At 35.4% G+C, this 20,785-nt stretch overlaps 1 protein-coding gene across 10 annotated transcripts in view; it reads right to left on the bottom strand.

Moving 5' to 3' along the window:
* The window catches only part of ZPLD1 (zona pellucida like domain containing 1), a 392,412-nt gene that overhangs the window by 129,513 nt on the left and 242,114 nt on the right, over nucleotides 1–20,785 (bottom strand). For 7 of the 10 annotated variants that reach the window (XM_082696335.1, XM_082696338.1, XM_082696331.1 and 4 more), the window contains exon 3: nucleotides 5,266–5,311. The exons of the other annotated variants lie outside the window; for them this stretch is intronic. The gene's annotated coding sequence lies outside the window, so the exon portion shown is untranslated. The remainder of the gene's footprint in view (nucleotides 1–5,265; nucleotides 5,312–20,785) is intronic. 10 annotated transcript variants of the gene reach the window in all.

Genomic DNA, 20,785 nt, shown 5'->3' with positions numbered 1-20,785 from the left:
GTCTTCAGGGTAAAAGTAAATTCAGGGAGCATCTAATCTATCCTTTTTGTTTTATATACATACCTAAGTATCCAGCACCATGCATTCAGAGATAAGCTTACATTAGTATCTTTTGGCCTTGACTATTAAGTTATCATAGCCATCCAATAACTCTTACCACTTGTCATAGAAGTCCTAAGAAGTACCTAAAGGAAGTTTTTGGAGCCATAGCCATTTTGTTCATTAGCCCACAAACAAGCACAGGATAGCTATGGAAAAGGCTGACTGACATCCATGGATAGATCATCTTGTTACCCGGTAAGAGTTACCTGCAAGGTTTCCCTCTTGTTTCATTCACATATGACATAAATATTCTCTATGTCACTGTAGTACTCAAGATTCTCCAGAGAAACAGAACTAACTGTGTGTGTGTGTGTGTGTGTGTGTGTGTGTGTGTTCCTCTCATTGGAAGAAAAAGAGAATTATAAGGAATTGGCTCACACAATTATGAGAGCTAAGTCCCACCATCGGCTTTCTGCAAGCTGGAGACCAAGGAAAGTTGATGGTATACAGCTCCTGTCTAAGTCTGAGGGCTTAGAGATAACCAGGTTGTAAGTCATGGTCCAAGTGCAGAAAATGCTCAATCCCCTTCGGAAAAACATTCAAGCCTACAGAGTGATTTTTCCCTTACTCTACCTTTTATTCTATTCAGGCCTCCAGTGGATTAGATGAGGCCCACCCACATGGGGAGAGCAAATACTTGACTCAGTCTACCAATTCAAACGTTAATCTCTTCCAGAAACCTCTCATAAACATCCAGATTGATCCAATCAGTTTGACACATAAAATTAACCATAACAGTCCCCTTTAGCAGCTCCATTAACAAATAAACAAATTAACAGTCTCATTCCAACAGTTCTATTCATATACTCTTTCCCCAGACCTTTTTCTCACCAAACCACCAAGCTTGTGGCTTCTAAGTTTCTGACCATCTAACCAAACTGTTCAATATCTGCCCTGTAATCTCTTCTGCCTATCCATCTTTACAGGCAAGTATAACAAAGTGTTCAAAATTCTGCCCCCAGGGCTGAGAGGGCATTAGTGCTTTAGTTGTGTCAACATATTATGCAGACATATCTGTAAACTAATATTTTTTTTTCTCTCTCTCTCTCACTTAATCATAGGGAAGATCCCATGAGGCCATAGGTACAGATGGAGGTATAGGCATCAGTGCAGCAAGAGTAGAAGCTAGAACATCTCAACCACTGGCTCATGTCACTTACATATTCTTTCAGGACATGCTTAACCTGATGACCTCATATACCTACTTCTACAGGATGAGACACTTTTATTGCCCAATCCAAATTCATGACTTTGGTAATCACATGACACAGTTCACAGTGGGCAGTTTAGACCCCATAGTCTTCTTAAAGGAGAATAATTAGCAGAAGATGTCATGGAAGATTTTCTCAAAAGCCTCTACTTAATCCTTTGCATTCAGCCGCCTAAAAGAGTTACAAGAATGGGGCGCCTGGGTGGCTCAGTGGGTTAAAGCCTCTGCCTTCGGCTCAGGTCATGATTCCAGGGTCCTGGGATTGAGCCCCACATCGGGCTCTCTGCTCAGCAGGGAGCCTGCTTTCCTTCCTCTCTGCCTGCTTCTCTGCCTACTTGTGATCTCTGTCTGTCAAATAAATAAATAAAATCTTAAAGAAAAAAAGAGTTACAGGAATATGGAAGATCAGGTGGCCCATGTTAGCAGTGGGACCTGGAGGTGACATTTAAAATTGTACCCATATTGGCCAAAATTCACTTTCAAGGTTCTACCGAACTACCAGAATGTCCAATAAATGTAGCTTAAGTCCCACCTATCCACCCTACAAACACAAACAGCCTTCTCAAAGACAAAAACAATGCAATCTATCAGTGGTTTGAAATGTGATACCTGGATCTGCAGCAACAGAATCACTAGGGAACTAATTCCTATGCCACACACTGCAATTACTAAATCCACATCTCTGGGAATGAGACTCAGCAATTCATCTTCTTACAAGCCCTCCATGAGATTCAGATGCATGCCAAAATTAAAGAATTACCAGTCTGGAACTAAACAAGTAATAGCACCAAACTTCACATTATCTCAGAGCTTTCCATCCCCCAATCTTCCAGACTGTCAAAAATAAAAAATAATTTCATTGCCAACTCAACTCTTTACAACTTCTTCTTTAGCTATCCTAACCCTAGGAGGAAGACATGGTAGGGATTCTTCAGCAAGGGTCAGGATCCTCTTTAGTTTCTGCTTAGCTAGAGGGAAAGGGGGCTCTTTTTATGCTTCAAGATATATAACATTCTTCCAGTGACAGCCACCAAGATCTGTTTCCTTAACACAGAAATGTGTTCAGACTAGTTTAATAATATCTGTCATTGGTGGTATAATTTTAAAACCTAAAGATTTAAGAAGGAATAAAGGCTGGTCATTGCAAAGTGGCAGGGCAATAATCTCAATCACTCAAAAATTTCATATTCTGTTGCCTTAATTTAAAAATCAGCTTAAATCACCCCTGCAAATTTTTTTAATTAAGTTGTGGTCTCTAAGCTATAATGACTTCGAACTATATTATATATCTTGAAGTTCAAAGTGAAGATTACTTGTGAATATTAATTTGAATTCATTTTAATTTTCATTAGCTTTTTCATTAACAAATTCAATAATACAAAATTGACCTTTCATACTTGAGAAGCAATTAAATTTTATTAAATTATGATTTTGCATGTTTTAGTTTGGTAGCTAGATTAATATATACCATAAGTTTTTATTCAAAGGACCAGATTTTTTGAGTAAATAAACTGTTCCCTGGATATAAATTGGAAATTAAACTGTACTAAGTTTTTTAAGATTTATTTATGGAAGAGAGAGAGAGTGTGTGTGTGCATGCACACACAAGTGGAACAGGGGCAGACTCCCCACTGAGCACATGGAGCCCACCATGGGACTCAACCCCAGGACCCATGAGATCACAACCTAAGTCAAAGCCAAGAGTTGGATGCTTAACTTAATGAGCCACCCAAGTGCCCCAAACTGTACAAAGTTTTCAGAAATCTTTCTAGTCATTAACTAGTTAGTATTTTAGTAAAACTGAAAAGTTGACAGGATCAATTTACGGGAATGATTCTCTAACCCATGGACTCATGTCTTCTACATTTTAGAAAGATCGTCTATATTGGTTATCTTTGCTTTATAACAAATTACCCCAATATTTAGCAGCTTAAAATAACAAAGAAATTATTTTGTAATTTCTGTGGGTTAGGAATTCAGAAGTGGTTTAACTAGATGGTCTGGCTCAAGATCTCCAAGGAGGTATAGTAAAGAAGACAGACACTGTCTTCTGAAGATCTGATGAGGGGAGGATGCACCTTCAAGGTAACTCATCTGGTTCTACAAGGCTACTTCCTAGCTATTAGTCACAGAACTCCATTTCTCTCCACAGACCTCTCCATGGCTGCCTGTGTATACATTTTCACAGGTTGTCTGGCTTCTCCCAAAGTGTTTGATGAGAGAGAAGTAGGTAGGAGCAAGCGCCCTACACAGAAACCACAGCCTTTTATAATCTAATCTTAGAAATGACTTATCTTCACCTCTGTCATATGATATTGGTCACAGAGAACAAACCTAGTTCATTGAGAAGGGATCACCACAAGGGTAGGAATACACCTGGGGGCCATGATGAAGGCTGTCTATCACAGCCTAACTACAGGATTTGACAGACAATATTTTTCACACAATAGTCTGTACCTAAGATGATTATTTTATTATATACACAATTCTAAAATGTAATCCAGTTCACACCTGGAAATACATTTCTAAAGAATTTTGTATGTATAAAATATTTGTCAATGTCTATTTTTTCACATCTATTCTCCTTCCTAGACTGTGAATTCATCAGGATAGATACTTTCTTTTACACATAGTTAAATTTCTAGGTCCTTGAACAGTGGCTGAGTTAGAGGTACTTCGTAGATACTACTGCTTGTGCTGAATTGTCTGATATCTTAATTCTCAAAGTTTACTTTTTTCTTATTTTTTAAAGATTTTATTTATTTATTTGACAGAGAGAGAGAGAGAACACAATAGGCAGAGCAGCAGGCAGAGAGAGGGGGAAGCAGGCTCCCTGCTGAGCAGAGAGTCCAATGTGGAACTCGATCCCAGGTCCCTAAGACCCTGCCCTGAGCCCAAGGCAGAGGCTTAACCCACTGAGCCACCCAGGTGCCATGGAACTTAATCTTTAGCTGAGATTGAGATCACATATTCTGGACAAAATTATAGTATACCCCAACTACTTCCAAAGAGGATTTGGTACAGAATTAATATATTATTGAGCTGCCTCCTGGAAAGTCCTTTATATATATTCTTTATACACTTACCTAATGAATCTTTATTACCTAATAATCAGTATTTCAGCCTTAAAATTTTGGGACATTTATTCATTTATACATTCAACAGACATGGAATGAACACCTGTTATGCAAGAGATGCTGTGGCAGGCACTAGATCCAATATTCCAGTGTATTTAAATATATTAAGATTCTAATGCATTAGGTGAAAAAACAAAATGCAAATGAAACATGTATTTTGATCATATATATGCAGATGTATTTAGCCATATAAGGGCAGGGATTTTTGTCTGTTTTGTTTCCCCTAGCTCCCAGAACAGTTGCTGGTAAACAGCAAATGTTCAGCAAATATTCGTTAAATACATGAATAAGTAAGTAGACTGATATGGTGGTGCTCTGAGAGGCATATGGATGATGAGAAGGAGGACGTTTTGTCAAAAGGCCTGGAAATGGGAGATAGGCAAGATTACTTTGGAAAAAAAAAGATTACTTTGGAAGATTTAGGGTAGCACAGGCCCACTTCTGTTTACGCTGTCATAGTTTGTTGTTTCTTTGCTTTCCCTCAAAGTACTGCTCTCTTGTATCTTCCAGGCTTTGTATGCTGAAGAGGTAATGTGGAAAATTCATTCCATAACTTTATAAACAGACTTCATACATAAGAATTCTGTCTACTGCTCTTGTTCCCTCAAGAAACTTAGTGTGAAAACTAGTATTTCCATTTCTGTTTGCTTAACATTCTTTGTGTAAATTAGGTCTTAAATTCCTAAACAGGCTGGAAGACAAAGAAGCCTTTTGATTAATTGAAAACAATGGCATCCAGCAATTCCACTGCCTGGTATTTACCCAAGAGAAATAGAATCATGTTTCTATCAAAAGAAATTATGAAAGGATACTCACAGCAGCTTTATTCATAATAGGCAAACTTGAAAACAATCCAAGTGTTCTGCAAGAGGAGAATGGATAACCAAATTGAGACATATTCGTGCATTAGAATATTATACAGCAAATAACAAGAATGAACTACCAGTAAGTGGAATAGCAACATATGTCTCAAAAATAAATGTTAAGCCAAAAAAATCCAGTGAATATAGTGTTTGGCACGAAATTAGTTCATTTGTAGAAGTTCAAGAACAGGTAAAACTAATGTATGGTGACAAAAATTAGGAAGTTAAATCATATGGGCATGGAAACAGAGGAAAGAAATGACTAGAAGTGGGCACATGGAAATTTTCAGGGGTGATGAAAGGTGACATGAATATATATATATATATATATATATATATATATGCCAACATTTATTTTAATAAACACTTAAAATTTATTTTATATAAATTAAACCTTAATTTTAAAAATAAGAGTAAAGGGGGCACTGGGGTGGCTCAGTGGATTAAGCCTCTGCCTTTGGCTCAGGTCATGATCTCAGGGTCCTGGAATCAAGCCCCACATCAGCTCTCTGCTTAGCAGGGAGCCTGCTTCCTCCTCTCTCTCTGCCTACCTCTCTGTCCACTTGTGATCTCTCTGTCAAATAAATAATAACTAAAATATTTTTAAAAATTTAAGTTCACTTTTCCAAGAGAATTAGGCAATTTTCAGAATGAAACTAAAATAATGTAAGAATTTATCAATAGCTTAGTAACCACCAAACCAAATTACTCCATACTTGGCTTGTGGTTAAACTTTCAACACAAATATATTTCTAGATACAAAGGGAAAATAGCATCTTACAAAATTCACCTGATTAAAAAAAAAATCACGTCTGAAGATCATTCATCTAAGCAAGCTGCAAACCCCAGGCTTGCAAGGTCATGCTGCTTTCAAAGTGAATGGGATCAAAGGGTTTAAAGAACACAAGAAATACTTTCAGACAGGAAGACACCACATCAAGAGGCTATCACAAGTGACTGCTGTGAGAGGATGAATCATCAACCCTAAACTAAGCTGTTTATACACAACTTTATTTCAACTTTTTTTGATGATAAAAGTTAACACTTGTCCATTGTAGAAAAAATCAACCACATAAAAAGTTATAAAGAAAAATATTTAAATCACCAGGAGTAATAGCTGATAAATGTTGGTGAATTTCCTTCTCGTCTATTTTCTCTGCATATGCTTCAGTTAGTTCAGCTCCTCCATAAATAAAAAAATGACTGCTTTTCACATTGAAAACTGCAACACAAGCCTTCCGCCTAGTTTATTACAAATATATCATTATACATTCTCTTAGTGACTACATAATACTTTGTCTAACTCTTTCCCTATTTTGACTATTGATGTTATTTTCATTTTTCACTATTTTAAATTAATGTTATATGAAATATTTCTGGAATTTGAGGGATTTGTTGCTTGTATTGGTTTTTGGAGACTGAGTAAGCGATTTAGGTTTTTCACTTAGGGTTTATCCTCAGGAGTGAAATTAAGCAATATATTTTGCCAATTACTACACAGCCTCATAAATCTGATACATAAAGAGATAGCCACTCCCATGTATATAATATTCTCTGAAAACCAATTCCAACCTAATGAACCTCAGTGATCTGACACCAGGATTTGATATAGATCCAGGATTTATATTTTCATCTTTTAATACATAATTTAACCCCACTAAGTTCTGTAATAATTTTTATAGATATGTCAATACTCTCTAAAAGGCAGTAAATGTTCTTTTTCTACTTCTTAGAGAACATGGATTTTTTTCTTAAAACCTGAATTTATTAGATGTAGAAACATTTCAATGGGCAAAAGAATAAACACTGAACTTAAATATTTCATCTCATTAATTTCAATTGTTTCCAATCAAATGAAAAGATAACTTTCTCTTAAATCTAAACTAATTTAATTAAAGTCTAATTTGTTAATAAAGGTCCATGTATCTCCCTGTTCAGGACGCAGTGAATCTAAAGACCTGTTCCTACAGACTGAAGAAAGCATATCTGGGGAAGCTATCATTTTATATTCTTAAACTACCCCAACTTTTCAAACAGGAGAATCATGAAGATAGAAGAATGGGTACAAGAAAGAAGAGTTAATGACAAAATAAGACAAATGAGCACACAAATATCTAGACCAAAATCTTAAGATATTTTTCAGATCTGATTCCAACAAGTTGAGACAATGGAAAGTACTTTTTGTGGTTATTTTTCCTAGGACTTCATGATAGTCTTAAAGCCTGGGTTTGAAGATTGCTTGTGAATATAATGAGCTCATTTAGAACATGTGTTAAAAGACTAAAACATGTAGGAATCAAACCCAAAAGCTTTTTTAAATAAACCTTAAGGATTTAAATGAAATGCTGATATCAAAACATGATTATAGGTAAAATTATAATAAATTGCCTGTTTGGTCATGGATGAATAATAATGAAACAGTTAAAGACATTAGAAGCTAAAACCCAATTGTGTGACTTCAGGCAGATATGAAAGATAGCTATACATGTGTGTTCCTCACCATCTCTTTTAATTCCAGTGTCCAGGGGATTTTCTGTAAGGAACTCATCCCATATTCCATTGTATCAAAGGCAGAACTACAAAGTCAGGATGAATTCATTTATTCCTAATTGTTTTGCTTTATAATTTATAAGAAGTTACTTTGTGTTTTTTCTCCCCCACCCCTCTATTTTAGACATATACTGAGCACCAGCTCTGACCTGAGCTAAGTAAACTGCTAGGTACTAAGGCTACAAAATGGGTAAAATGTAATTTCTTCCTTCAAGGCATTTATTAGCTAACACTGATTAAGAGCATAAAACAACAGTTGCAGTAAAACCAATTGGGTATTGCCATACATATTTCAGCAAATGTCCATTTTATCTTTTGGTACAGACATAAATAAATCAATCCATACAGGCATTATCTCACTTCATGTCTACAACAATCCCAGGTAATAAATATTATTGTTCCCATTCAATAGATAAGTTAACACAAGCTTGCATAGAGTCATGAGGCAAGTACCAAAAAGAGCCAAGATTCTAGGCAAAGCTCCATTTTGACAGTAAGCCATAATACTTGAGATTCACATAATTACCCCAGTTCATTTTGCATGTGGAAATAAATCACCCTTTTGACATTGGAACTACTTAAATTGAAAATATCTTGAGAAATAATGTATTTAAATACCTTTGAGTCTTGAGACACATAAAAACAGCACTTGTTGGGGCACCTGGGTGGCTCAGTGGGTTGAGCCGCTGCCTTCAGTTCAGGTCATGATCTCAGGGTCCTGGGATCGAGTCCCGCATCGGGCTCTCTGCTCAGCAGGGAGCCTGCTTCCCTCTCTCTCTCTCTGCCTGCCTCTCTGCCTACTTGTGATCTCTCTCTGTCAAATAAATAAATAAAATTTTTAAAAAAAGCACTTGTTCACAATAATTATTTTATTCCCACTTAATACCTTCTCTGTGTTCCACCATCAGCTGAAGAATTTACCCCCATGGTTATCCCCCTCTTTCCTGAACTAAAATATCCCCTTTACATATTTCTACATTTCTTGTTCCTATTCACAGTGAAAGTTTTTCCTTCAACATTTCTGATTTCCCTCATGACCATTTCTAATTTGGTTGTCCTTCAAAGTACTACAATCCATTTGCTCTTGTCAAGAACCAGTGGACAACTCTATTCTCATCCAATTGCCACTCAGGTGCCTTCAACAAAGTTGTTCATGCTTTTCTCAAGGCATGTTCTCCTTTCTCTCCTTCCAGGACATAGCTCTGCCCAGTCTCATTATATCCACACAATTTTTCCATCTCCCTTGATGACCTCTCCATAAAATATTAATGGCTTATTGGTCCTGAGTTTTCTACCTTTCTTAGTTTATACATTATTCTATATAATGTCATCAAAATTTGTATCTCTAAAATGCCATCTTTATTTTGATGACCACCAAATTTATATCTCTCAAAGTCCTTTCATCTGGATACTAGATATATATAGCTAAATGTGTACTTGATATTTCCACTTTGGCTACTGAAGGAGCATCTGGAATTCTCACTAACTTCTTCCACAAAACATGCTTTCTGCCTTACCTTTCCCATTTTACATAATGATACCATAATTTCATGTAGTAGCTAAATAAAAATCCGGGAAGCCCATTCATATGTCCCATTTTTCCTGCATTCAACCTAGCAGCAAATAACATCAATTACATCTCCAAAGTGAAGTTTGAAAGTTTGAGTTTTTCTACTGTTTTCCATCTCCATTTTTACCACTCTTGCCTAAAAAACTATATATATATATATATATATATAATCTCCCATGGGGTGCCTGGGTGGCTCAGTCAGTTAAGCACCCTACTTTTGGTTTTGGCTCAGGTCATGACTTCAGGGTCATGAGAATGAGCCCGAGGTTGGGTTCTGTAGTCAGCAGGAAGTCTGCTTGGGATTATCTCTCTCTCTCTCTCTCCCCACCCCCATCCCTCCCCCAGAAAACACATAGATAAAATCCTAAAAAATAATAAGTAAATAAAATAAAAAATTAAATACCATATATACATAAAACACCATATATATATATATGTAAGCTCTATCCCTAACCCCCCCCCCAAAAAAAATTTGGTAATATTTATTGAAAGTTTACCATGTGATAGGGAGTTTTCCATCAGTTGGGGATACAAAAAATGACAAAAATCCAAATCCCTATAGAACTTCCATTCCAGTGGGAACAGTACACAATAAACAAAAGGTAAATATATACAGCATGTCAGATGATGATAAGTACTAAGGAGGAAATGTAAGCAAACAAAGGCAATAGGAAATACCAGGAGACAGTAAACCGTAACATAAATAGAATAGTCAAGTCCATTCTTGATATGGCAAACAGGTTAAAATTTCTTTTAGTATAAATTGGTTGATATCCTAGTACACCTTAAAAACCTTCTAATGAGTCACATTAAGCCTTGAGTAAAATCTAAAAATCCTTATTGTGGTTTAGAAGATTTCCATACTCTGATTCCATTCCAACTACTCCTTCATCACTAGACTCCAGACAGCTCCATTCAGTGTCTCAGCATTAAAAAATTTCTGCGCTGTTTCCTCTCCCTAGAGCATTCCCTCTCAGCTCTACTTTTAGCAGCTCTTTGTCTTCCTTCAGGTCTTAGTTCAGATATCACCTCATAAGAGATGCCTTTATCCAGAGCTCTACCTCAAATAACACAACCATCTGCCAAGAATTTCTTACCTTACTTAGTTTCCTTATAGCACATATTACCATTATTTTGAATACATATTTTCTTACTTTCTTATAATCTGTCTTTTTCCAGTAGAATGTATGCTGCATGAGGGCCCACTCTCATGCTCTGTCTAGTCATTGCTTCACCTCCAAACAAGAGTTGTGCCTGGCTCTAGAAAGTACTCTGTAAACACTCGTTCAATGATTGAATGAGTAAGTACAAGTTCTAATTCCAATTTTTTCATTCAGAAAAAATTATTGAACAACTACCATGTGCCCAACATTGGTACAGTTCTCAACATTTGACTGGTCTTCAGAATATTGGCTAAATATCCAATCTTATTTAGAATTAGAGAAATATGGAATTCTAGTGATCAAAGGACTTTAAAAATGCCTTATTTTGTCCAACCTCTCCAGGAAAGTGAAGCTAAAAGATGTTGAATAATATGTCCAAATTACTTAACTTAAAGGGTGCACTGCAGAGATCCCAGCTGAAAACAACTCATTCCCAGAACACTGTCCCTTACATAACAAGAACATTGTAGTGAGAACCTGAGCAACAAACATCTCAGGCTCCAGAACGTAGTAAATTTAGGGGATGTCCATACAAGATGTCAAATTATTTCAATGTTATATATAAAACTGTACCTTTTTATGTATATATTTAAGTAATATGTTAACTGTTTCCTTTGCTGTGCAAAAGCTTTTGATCTTGATGAAATCCCAATAGTTCATTTTTTCCCTTGCTTCCCTTGCCTTTTGCGTTGTTCCTAGGAAGATGTTGCTGCGGCAGAGGTCGAAGAGGTTGCTGCCTGTGTTCTCCTCAAGGATTTTGATGGATTCCTTTCGCACATTGAGGTCCTTCATCCAAAACCATAAGATACCTAGGAATAAACCTAACCAAAGAGACACAGAATCTATACTCAGAAAACTATAAAGTACTCATGAAAGAAATTGAGGAAGACACAAAGAAATGGAAAAATGTTCCATGCTCCTGGATTGGAAGAATAAATATTGTGAAAATGTCTATGCTACCTAAAGCAATCTACACATTTAATGCAATTCCTATCAAAGTACCATCCATCATTTTCAAAGAAATGGAACAAATAATGCTAAAATTTATATGGAACCAGAAAAGACCTCGAATAGCCACAGGGATATTGAAAAAGAAAGCCAACGTTGGTGGCATCACAATTCCGGACTTCAAGCTCTATTACAAAGCTGTCATCTCAAGACAGCATGGTACTGGCACAAAAACAGACACATAGATCAATGGAACAGAATAGAGAGCCCAGAAATAGACCCTCAAATCTATGGTCAACTCATCTTCGACAAAGCAGGAAAGAATGTCCAATGGAAAAAAGACAGCCTCTTCAATAAATGGTGCTGGGAAAATTGGACAGCCACATGCAGAAAAATGAAATTGCACCATTTCCTTACACCACACACAAAAATAGACTCAAAATGGATGAAGGACCTCAATGTGCGAAAGGAATCCATCAAAATCATAATAACTTTCATTTGCAAATTTTTGCTGTGAATTCCTGAATGGATATATTGAAAGAGCCTCATGATAATCAGGTTTTCAGCTACACCAGGTAGATTCTTGATGCTAAAAGACAAAACTTGGAAGAATCCAAAATTTTATGCTTAGAATTAATAGGACACATTTGATTCAAGACTGGTCACCATTATCTCCCTTTTCCCAAGACCCCAATAAACAAATGTGTAGGAATCAAAAGGTTGTAAATACCAATTGAGAGAATGGGGTAAGGAGAGGAATACTGATAGAGAACAGATCTCAAGAAAGCTCTAGAACATGAGGAGTACAAGACTGAGGAAGGGGAACAGAAGAAGCATAGCCTGGAGAGCTCACAGAGAGCACACAGGTAAAGAAAACACACTTTCCCTGCAGAATCCCGAGACTCCCCACTCAGAAATGTCAAGTACTTAGGAAGACAATGGTAAGAATTGAGGCTAGAAACTGGGAGAAAAATGGAAAGTGTCTATATGAAAAAGTTGACTTGACACCTAATGGATGAAATTGACCAGCTAAACCTCTCCCAGGCATTTGTTCCCAGGAAAAAGGTTCTCCTTTAAAGAAACTGGAAAGCCCCACAGACACACTGGCATGTGTAGTTTCTCAGCCTATCAGCCAGATCACCATTCAGTTTTCTGAAATGATACCACCAGTGGAAAATCAAATCCTACTATGGTGGAATGGTATCATTTTTATATTGTTTCATTTGTAAATATGAACAGACAATCAAAAGTTACCAAGCTTTCAGAGAAAACCTACTTTATAAAAAAAAAAACTAAAAAGAGGGAGAAAGAGAGAAATAAGTCAACAGGAAAAGAATGACTTGAAGAAAACAGAAACAGAGTTAATTCAAGGAACAAAGAAGAACAAAGTAAATATGTTCTTCTTAATAAACATTAATATCTTCAGGCAGATAAGACAATCACAAATAAGAAGGTTATGGAAAGTTGTACTATTTCTTGGAAAGAAAAAATGCCACTATCCAAATTATGAATTCCTAAATAAGATGAGAATAAAAGTGAGGAAATCTCCCTGAAATCAAACAATAAGAAAAGGAGATATAAGATATCAATTTTTCTGATAAGAAATATAAAGGATTATTCTGGAAAACCTAATAGCCAATCAACAAGATTTTCAGAAAGTGATGATTTTTAAGAAGAGAAAGTTAAAGCAGAAACAACTAGCAGAACACTAGCATATCTGGTTCAGGGAGCTAAACAAAGCTCAGTTGAGGACAAGGAGATCAAAGTCCAGAATTGAATTGGAGAAAAATATCTAAAGTTTTTCTTCAAGCCCAATGAAATTTTGGACTGCTAGTGACCATCTTTTTCATTTTTTGATAAAATGAAGCCGATGGAAAGGAAATCAGAACCTAATGATGGAAGGAGGCAGTCCTAAACCTCACAGGAGCTCTTGTATACAGATATGCCTTTATTTAGAGTTACCCATGAATTCAGAGAGCCAGTCAAATGTCTGTTTTGCTTAATGAAAGTGTTTAACATCACAGAACAATACCACACTATAAGGTAATTGTTAATAGTTTAGAATTACTCTTCTGTATTGTTATATAAATGGAACTTGGTTTGGAGAAGGAAACATATTTAAAAATATGAAGTAAAGTGGTATTTTCATTTTTACTATAGACTTCCGTATTTTTTTAGATTTTTGCTTTTATAAGTTAAAAATATTTCTTAAAATTAATAGCAATACAGTTTTAAAGTAAAAAAAGTATGCAAGACAAGAGCTGAGAGAGAATAAGACAAACTCAGTAAATCTAAAGTACAGACATGAGGGAGTCAGAAAGTATATTTCTGAAAAGAAGTGAGACTAGGGACAAGAAAAACGAGGATAACTGATAACAATGCTGAATTTTGTTTGAACACTATGATCCTGGAAAACAGCAAAAGTTCAAAATTTCTTCCACATTTAGTGTTTGAGAAAATGTCTTACTGCAAAGAGACACCCTTCCCTATGACTTAAATGAGGCATGCAGATGCCCCCTTTATCTACCTATCACAAAGCCAGATACCCTGCAAATTCCCATGCTTTGCCTCATAAATGGTTAATTGACTGGTCTCCACTGATAAATCAGAACAAAATGCTTGTTAAGTCAATGTGGGGTGTCCCTTCTTCCAAGCCGCTGACTTTTGGTCCACCCTTACCCTGAGCCAGTATGGATAGAACCCCTTCCAATGGCCACTTCTGTAAATAGACAGATCTCAGGGCAGAACCATCTCTGATCAACGGTCTACTCACAGCCACTCTCGTGCAACCAATCTCCCTAATCTGGTTCTTTCAGCCTTGTTTATTCCTCCCTGTAAAAGCAAAGCTTTTTTTTCTCAGTAACCAATGAGATACTTACAGGGCTTCTAGCCCAAGCTTTCTCTCTCTCAGTATAACTTTCCTTACTACACTAGTCCCTTTACTTCCTATTACAGTACATTCTCTCCTTACCTAAATTTGGCTTTGTTTTATTTGATCCTGATTAAAATCTGAGAAGTAAAAATAAACCCTGGAGAGAGACACTAAGGAAAAAAGTCAGAATGAAGTGACAAAAAGAAGACACAATTCTTCAGTGGAATTAGAAGCAGCACCCAAACTGAGGTACAGAAGAAGGCGGAAACTTGGAAAGTTATTTTGATATTTCAAACTGATGATAGAAAAAGCGTACTGAGACTTGGACCCCTTGGTCTTGAACCCCTGGACATAAAGTGGGGCTAGAGATAATGGCCGAACCCCAGATGGGAAGAGGGAAGGCAGGACAGAGGTCAAAGGAAGTGCAAGGCCAGGGTCTACCTGATAGACCTGGGGACTACAGATGAGTGACTGTAGGTGACATCTGGAAGACTGTGCAGAATGTTAAAGTAACTCCATCATAAAAGCCAAAATTCAAACTGTCAACTCTTGTTGCTCAAAATAACTTCCAAGCAGCCATCACAACAGCAACCTTCATGAGAATTTCAATATGTGTGGACTCTGAAGTGGGATAGGAGTCATAAGAACGAACACCTTTTAGATTCAATCTTTATGGTCTTACTTCTCAGTAAAAGTGGTAATGCCTTAGGTGCAGAAAAGTAAGCTTTTCCTACTGCTCATTGAGCACTGTTAAGGCAACTCTCAGGGGGGTTTCTGATCTTTTGTTCCAAGGTATTCATTCAGGAAAGGGGGAAGCAGGGGCCAAGAAAACTACATCAGAATTTTCTGCCCCGTTTAGAAATGTGTTGCTTTTTTTTCCTTTAATCTCAATTTGTTATTTGTCACTCCTCTGCTCATGCACATGTTTCTTTATCCCCTCAGATCTCACTTACAAAAACAGTTTCAAAGATAAAATTATTAAGAATTTCAAGGGGGCAAAAGCAGGATTTTTAACTAGTGTGGGGTCTTCTGAGAGCAGCACCTTATGCGAATGTGTTCATGACACGCCATTCAAGCAGGCCTTGGATTTGACCTAGATAAATGCAAGAAGTTGCCACACTGCCATATAGCAGGGTCCATGGGAAAAGTGGGAATTTACAGGCTGGCTGGACATGAAATGTGTGCAGGAAACAGAAGGTGAACTGTTCTGCTCTATAGAGGTCTGAACACTGTGACCACAGAAGGTTGGAATTTTATTGCATATTTATCTTGTTGTTTGCTTTTCAATAAACTATTTCATTAATAATGAGCTAAAAAAAAAAAAAAAGCCTAAGTCCATGTTTATTTTTAAGTGTAGGTACCGAAGTTCTCTTTCTCAAGAAAATTGATGATACACATGTAACTTGTAATATGCTTTCAGTGTTTACCATCTACATTTGGAGCCACAGTGATTCCATTGACTGCTTGAAAACCAGTTGTCAGAATCTACTAAAGTATCACCAGCACTTACTTCAAAAGTTAATAGTTATTTTGAGAAAAAATTGTTCAAAGACAGTAGTTTAACATGTACAACTATACAACTCTATCAGGCATAACTTTTTGTTAAGATCAAAAGATAATGCTTATAAATTAATTTTACTTATTTTTGTAAATCTATGACATGTGAAATGATGGCCGATACAGGGCTGGCTCCACTAACTATACAACTTTGTATATAAATGATGCCAGTTATATATTAATGTTTTCATATGCAATAAGCAGAAAATCAATTCCAACAATGGTTTAATAATTTCATCCAAATTATGGAATCAAAGTGAAGTTTTTCTAGGTTCTTGTTGTCCAAGATGAAACATTTGAACTTATTTTAATGAACTTTACTAAAGTACAATTTATGATAAAATTTACCCATTTTAATTGTTTGATAATGAACTATGACAAATGCATACATTTAGGTAACCACCATGGCCACAATGAAGATATAGAATACCTACATCATCCCTAACCATTTGTTATTAACCTTTGGTGGTCAAGACTCTGGCACAAGAAAACACTATCTGCTGTTACTCTAAAAGTCAATATAAATGGAATCATCCAGTATATACTCTTTATGCCTGAATTCTTTTACCTGGCATGAACTTTTGAGATCATTTATTTTGTTGTGAAAATGAACTGTTGTGTCATTAGTTTGTTCTTCCTACTGAGTATACCATTCAGTTGTGTGAACATACCATTGTTTGTTTAGCCTTTGACCTATTGACATTGGGTATTTTCAGTTTGGGGTTATTATGATGCAATGTGCCATGATCTTGTGAAATATTTTCTTTTCTGTTGGTTAAATACCTAGGAATGGAATTTCTAGGTCATTTGTTAAGTGTATGCTTCATTTTACAAGATTCTGACAAAATGTTTTCAAAAATAAATACATGTTTATACTCCCACAAGCAATGAGTATGATTTTCAAATGCTCTATATCTTTGCCAACACATACGAAAAATCCTTTTATCATTGCAGAAACTATATAGTTATAACTCATTGTGGTTTTAATGTACATTGTCCTGGTAACTAATTATGGTCAGCATCCTTTTATATGCTTATTGACCATTTGTATACCTATTTTGTGAAGTGCATATTCAAATATTTTGAAGGCTCTTCAAAAAATAAAAAAGAGAAATACCGTATGATTTAATAGTTCCACTACTGGGTATTTACCTAAAGAAAATTAAAACACTAATTCAAAAAAATATATGCACCTCTATGTTTATTGGAACATTATTTAAAATAGACAAGATATGGAAGCAACCTAAATATCCATCAGTACATGAATGGATAAAGAAGATGTGATATATCATACATTTTTACATGTGTACACATAATGGAATATTACTCAGCCATAAACAAGGAAATAATCAGGGCTTGACCTAGAGGGTATTGTGCTAAGTGAAATAAGTCAAGAAAAAGACAAATACTGCATGGTATCACTTACATTTGGAATCTAAAAGGAAAAAAATAAAGCAAACCAGACCTACAAATACAGAGAACAAATGAGTGGTTATGTAAAGATTTGGTGCTTCAAGGCAAAGAAAAGTGTGGAAGACAAGAACTATGATCCAGTCTACATTACTTTTTCTCTAAATCCATTAGTCTCTAAAATGATAACAAAAAAATTAAATACTATAGAAAAATAAAAGAAACAATATGTGGCAAGATATAAGAATATTAGATTTTTCTCAATGTACATTTGTTTATATCATCACTTAATTTAATAATTGATTTACTTTACTGAACCTCAAGAAAAATGTTGTACCCCTTTTACTATCAGTTTCTCACTTTTTAGTCTAACACTGTGAATTTACAGAAAAGCTAAAAGCTTCTGCACATAGTAGAAGCTTCTTCAGTTCTCATACTTGTTCCTTTTTGTGGTTTTCCCTTCCCAGGTCAGAATAGGATGCCAGGAAAATCAACTGGGTCATACTCAGTATACATGACCATATGTCCTCCAATCAGGAAAAAGACTTTTTATCCACTCTATTTACTCCTCCTAATTCCTCTATAAGTAGGAAACATTTTTGCCATATTATGGAATTTTATTATGATATTTACTAATATTGTATTGCCTGTTTTCAGTAATTTTCTCTACTGAGATCCTTCTCAAAGGGGACTGCGTCTCCTTCCTTAATGTTTCAAACAAAATGCAATTCCCTTTTTTTTTTCTAAGTACTTTTTTCTTTCAGATGCTATTGTAAATGGAATTGTTTTCTTAATTTCATTTTTGGTTTGTTCACTGTCATATATAGAAAGACAATTGATTCTGTATATTGATCCTGTACTCTTTAACCTTGGTGAAATAAATTTTTAGTACCGTTTTTAAATAAACATGTGCAACAATTTCCTCCTGGAAGGAAGAACTATTTAAAAAAAAAAAATATATATATATATATATATATATATATATATATATATATATAATTTAAGAGGATTGTATCAAATGTATTTTTCTCATTCACATATTTTCTAGATCTTTAAGATAAATAGTATCTCTATGAATTTTAAAGAAGATATTAAAAAGTCATAAACTGATGCATATAAATAGTTTTGGCACAGTTTTAAAAATATTGATTTTGATACAGACAAAATCTGCAAGTCTTTAATTAAGAGTGTCTTTCAGAAAACTCTATGTTTCAAGTTGCAATACAGAATAAGAAGTCATTTTTTCTCACTAACATCCATTAGAGAACTTTTGATGTAATCACTGAATAGATAAGGAAGATTGAGTGTGAACTGAATTTTTATAAGTTGATTTATATTTGCATGCTCTAAAACAACTCATTATTTTAAAAAAATTCTATACTGAATCCATGTATAAACATAAAAATTATTATAAAAATTGAATACTATCCTCCATTTTATCTATGTCGCAAAGATTTTCTTAAATGGAATTTTATTTAGTGCAAAGTGTATCCTTCATTTATATTGTCCATTGACATTTTGGTCACCAGGCTACCTGGTGAAGTACTGAGGTTCTTATCAGTGGACATGTCCAAGTGATGAAGTAAAGCAAGCTCTTGTCAGGGTGACTTTGGCATTTTATAGAGAATTTTAATATATGGCCTCTAAGAAAATATATACTAAGACTGAATGTATTTTAGTGAAGTTCAGTTCTCTGTTATCTAATATATTTTGGCCAATTTTATGTCATTTATGACTGTAAGCACATATTACATATTTACACATGCACATAAATATACAGTGCACCCAAAGGAAGCTATTGCTTCTACTTATTGGATAGAATTGATTTATGTATTTTGGAAGAGGGTGCAATATGTGTAATAGGTTATGGGTGTATATATGGACATTTTCCTCATACATCTATCCTTGGTATAAGGTGTATATTACTTATGAAAGGAATATGTGAGCCAAAGAACTTATGTTAATGTAAAATCATTGTCGTGCTTTCAAAGGAGAAGGAAAAATAGCTTTTTTCATAAAGGTAGAGACTTCTGAAAATAAAGTTTTAAGATAGACATACTAGCATACCTTTAAGTACTGCATTAAAAAGGACTATAAAAAATGAAAGAAATACACTCACATGACAACTCAATAGTTCCTGAACCCAAACAACCAAAATAGAAACCAATTTTACAACAGAGAGAGAAGCTAGTTTCTGGGAAGACTGGTTTAAGTAGCACCAGTATACTCAACTCTGTGAAAAAAAAGATGAATATAATCTGGCCCTACATCCCTTGAACTTTGCTGATTACTCTATATGGGAAGATGCATCTGTTCCTCTCTTAAAACAGATAGTAGTCTTAAAAGGATACTCAAGGAATCTGCAGGGATCCTGAGGCAGAATTATTCAGCACAGACCTCAATGCATGTGACTGCTGACGACTGTGTGCACCACACACACTGCTAATGTTCATCAATACCATCTCTGAAGCATGTAAATTGAGGCTTCATTTAGTGCTAACAGCAGCAACATTTCAAAGCCAGATATTACTGAAGACAAATGGACACTTTAGCCTGAAATATGAAGGCTTTACAAAAGCATTTCTTCCCTAAGCTGAAGCTTGCTTATCTGTTTACCTTTGAGAAAAAGAAAGAACTCTCCTATCTGCAATATCCTTTAAAATGAAATGAAGAAGTGCAATAAAATGAAACATCTACAAGGGGTTTTGTGGGAGCCAGAGGTTTATTGAATTTTAAAATGTATTTTCTAGAGTTCTACTATCCAACTTGGTAGCCACTAGTTATGTATGGCCATTTAACTTTAATTTAGTTTAATTTAAAATTAAATGAAAATTAAATACTTAGTTCCTCTGTCACACAAACCATATTTTGCTGCTTCATAACCATGTGTGAGAGGGGGTGACCATATCAGAAAGCACAAATATGGAACATTTCAGTAACGGCATAAATTCTGTTGGACAATGGTGTTTTAGAGAAAAGCAAGTAATGTGTTACCCAGCCTTTAGTTATGAAACAATTCATGGAGAAAAGTCAAGACATTATGATATATATTTTTTTCCTTTTTTTAAAATTAACATATAATGTATTATTCATTTCAGGGGTGCAGATTTGTAATTCGTCAGTCTTACACAATTGAAAGCACTCACCATAGCACATACACTCCACAATGTCCATCATCCAGCCACCCCATCCCTTCCATGGACCCCTCCCTCCAGCAACCCTCAGTTTGTTTCCTGAGATTGAGTCTCTTGTGGTTTGTCTCCCTCTCTGGTTTCATTTTGTTTCATTTTTCCCTCCCTTCCCCTGTGATCCTCTGTCTTGTTTCTTAAATTCCTCATATCGGTGAGATCATATGATACTTGTCTTTTTCTGATTGACTTATTTTGCTTAGCTTAACACCCTC

Source organism: Mustela nivalis (genome assembly GCF_964662115.1).
Source record: "Mustela nivalis genome assembly, chromosome: 1".
In the NCBI taxonomy this organism is placed as follows: domain Eukaryota; kingdom Metazoa; phylum Chordata; class Mammalia; order Carnivora; family Mustelidae; genus Mustela; species Mustela nivalis.
This window is presented reverse-complemented; position numbering and strand designations above follow the sequence as displayed.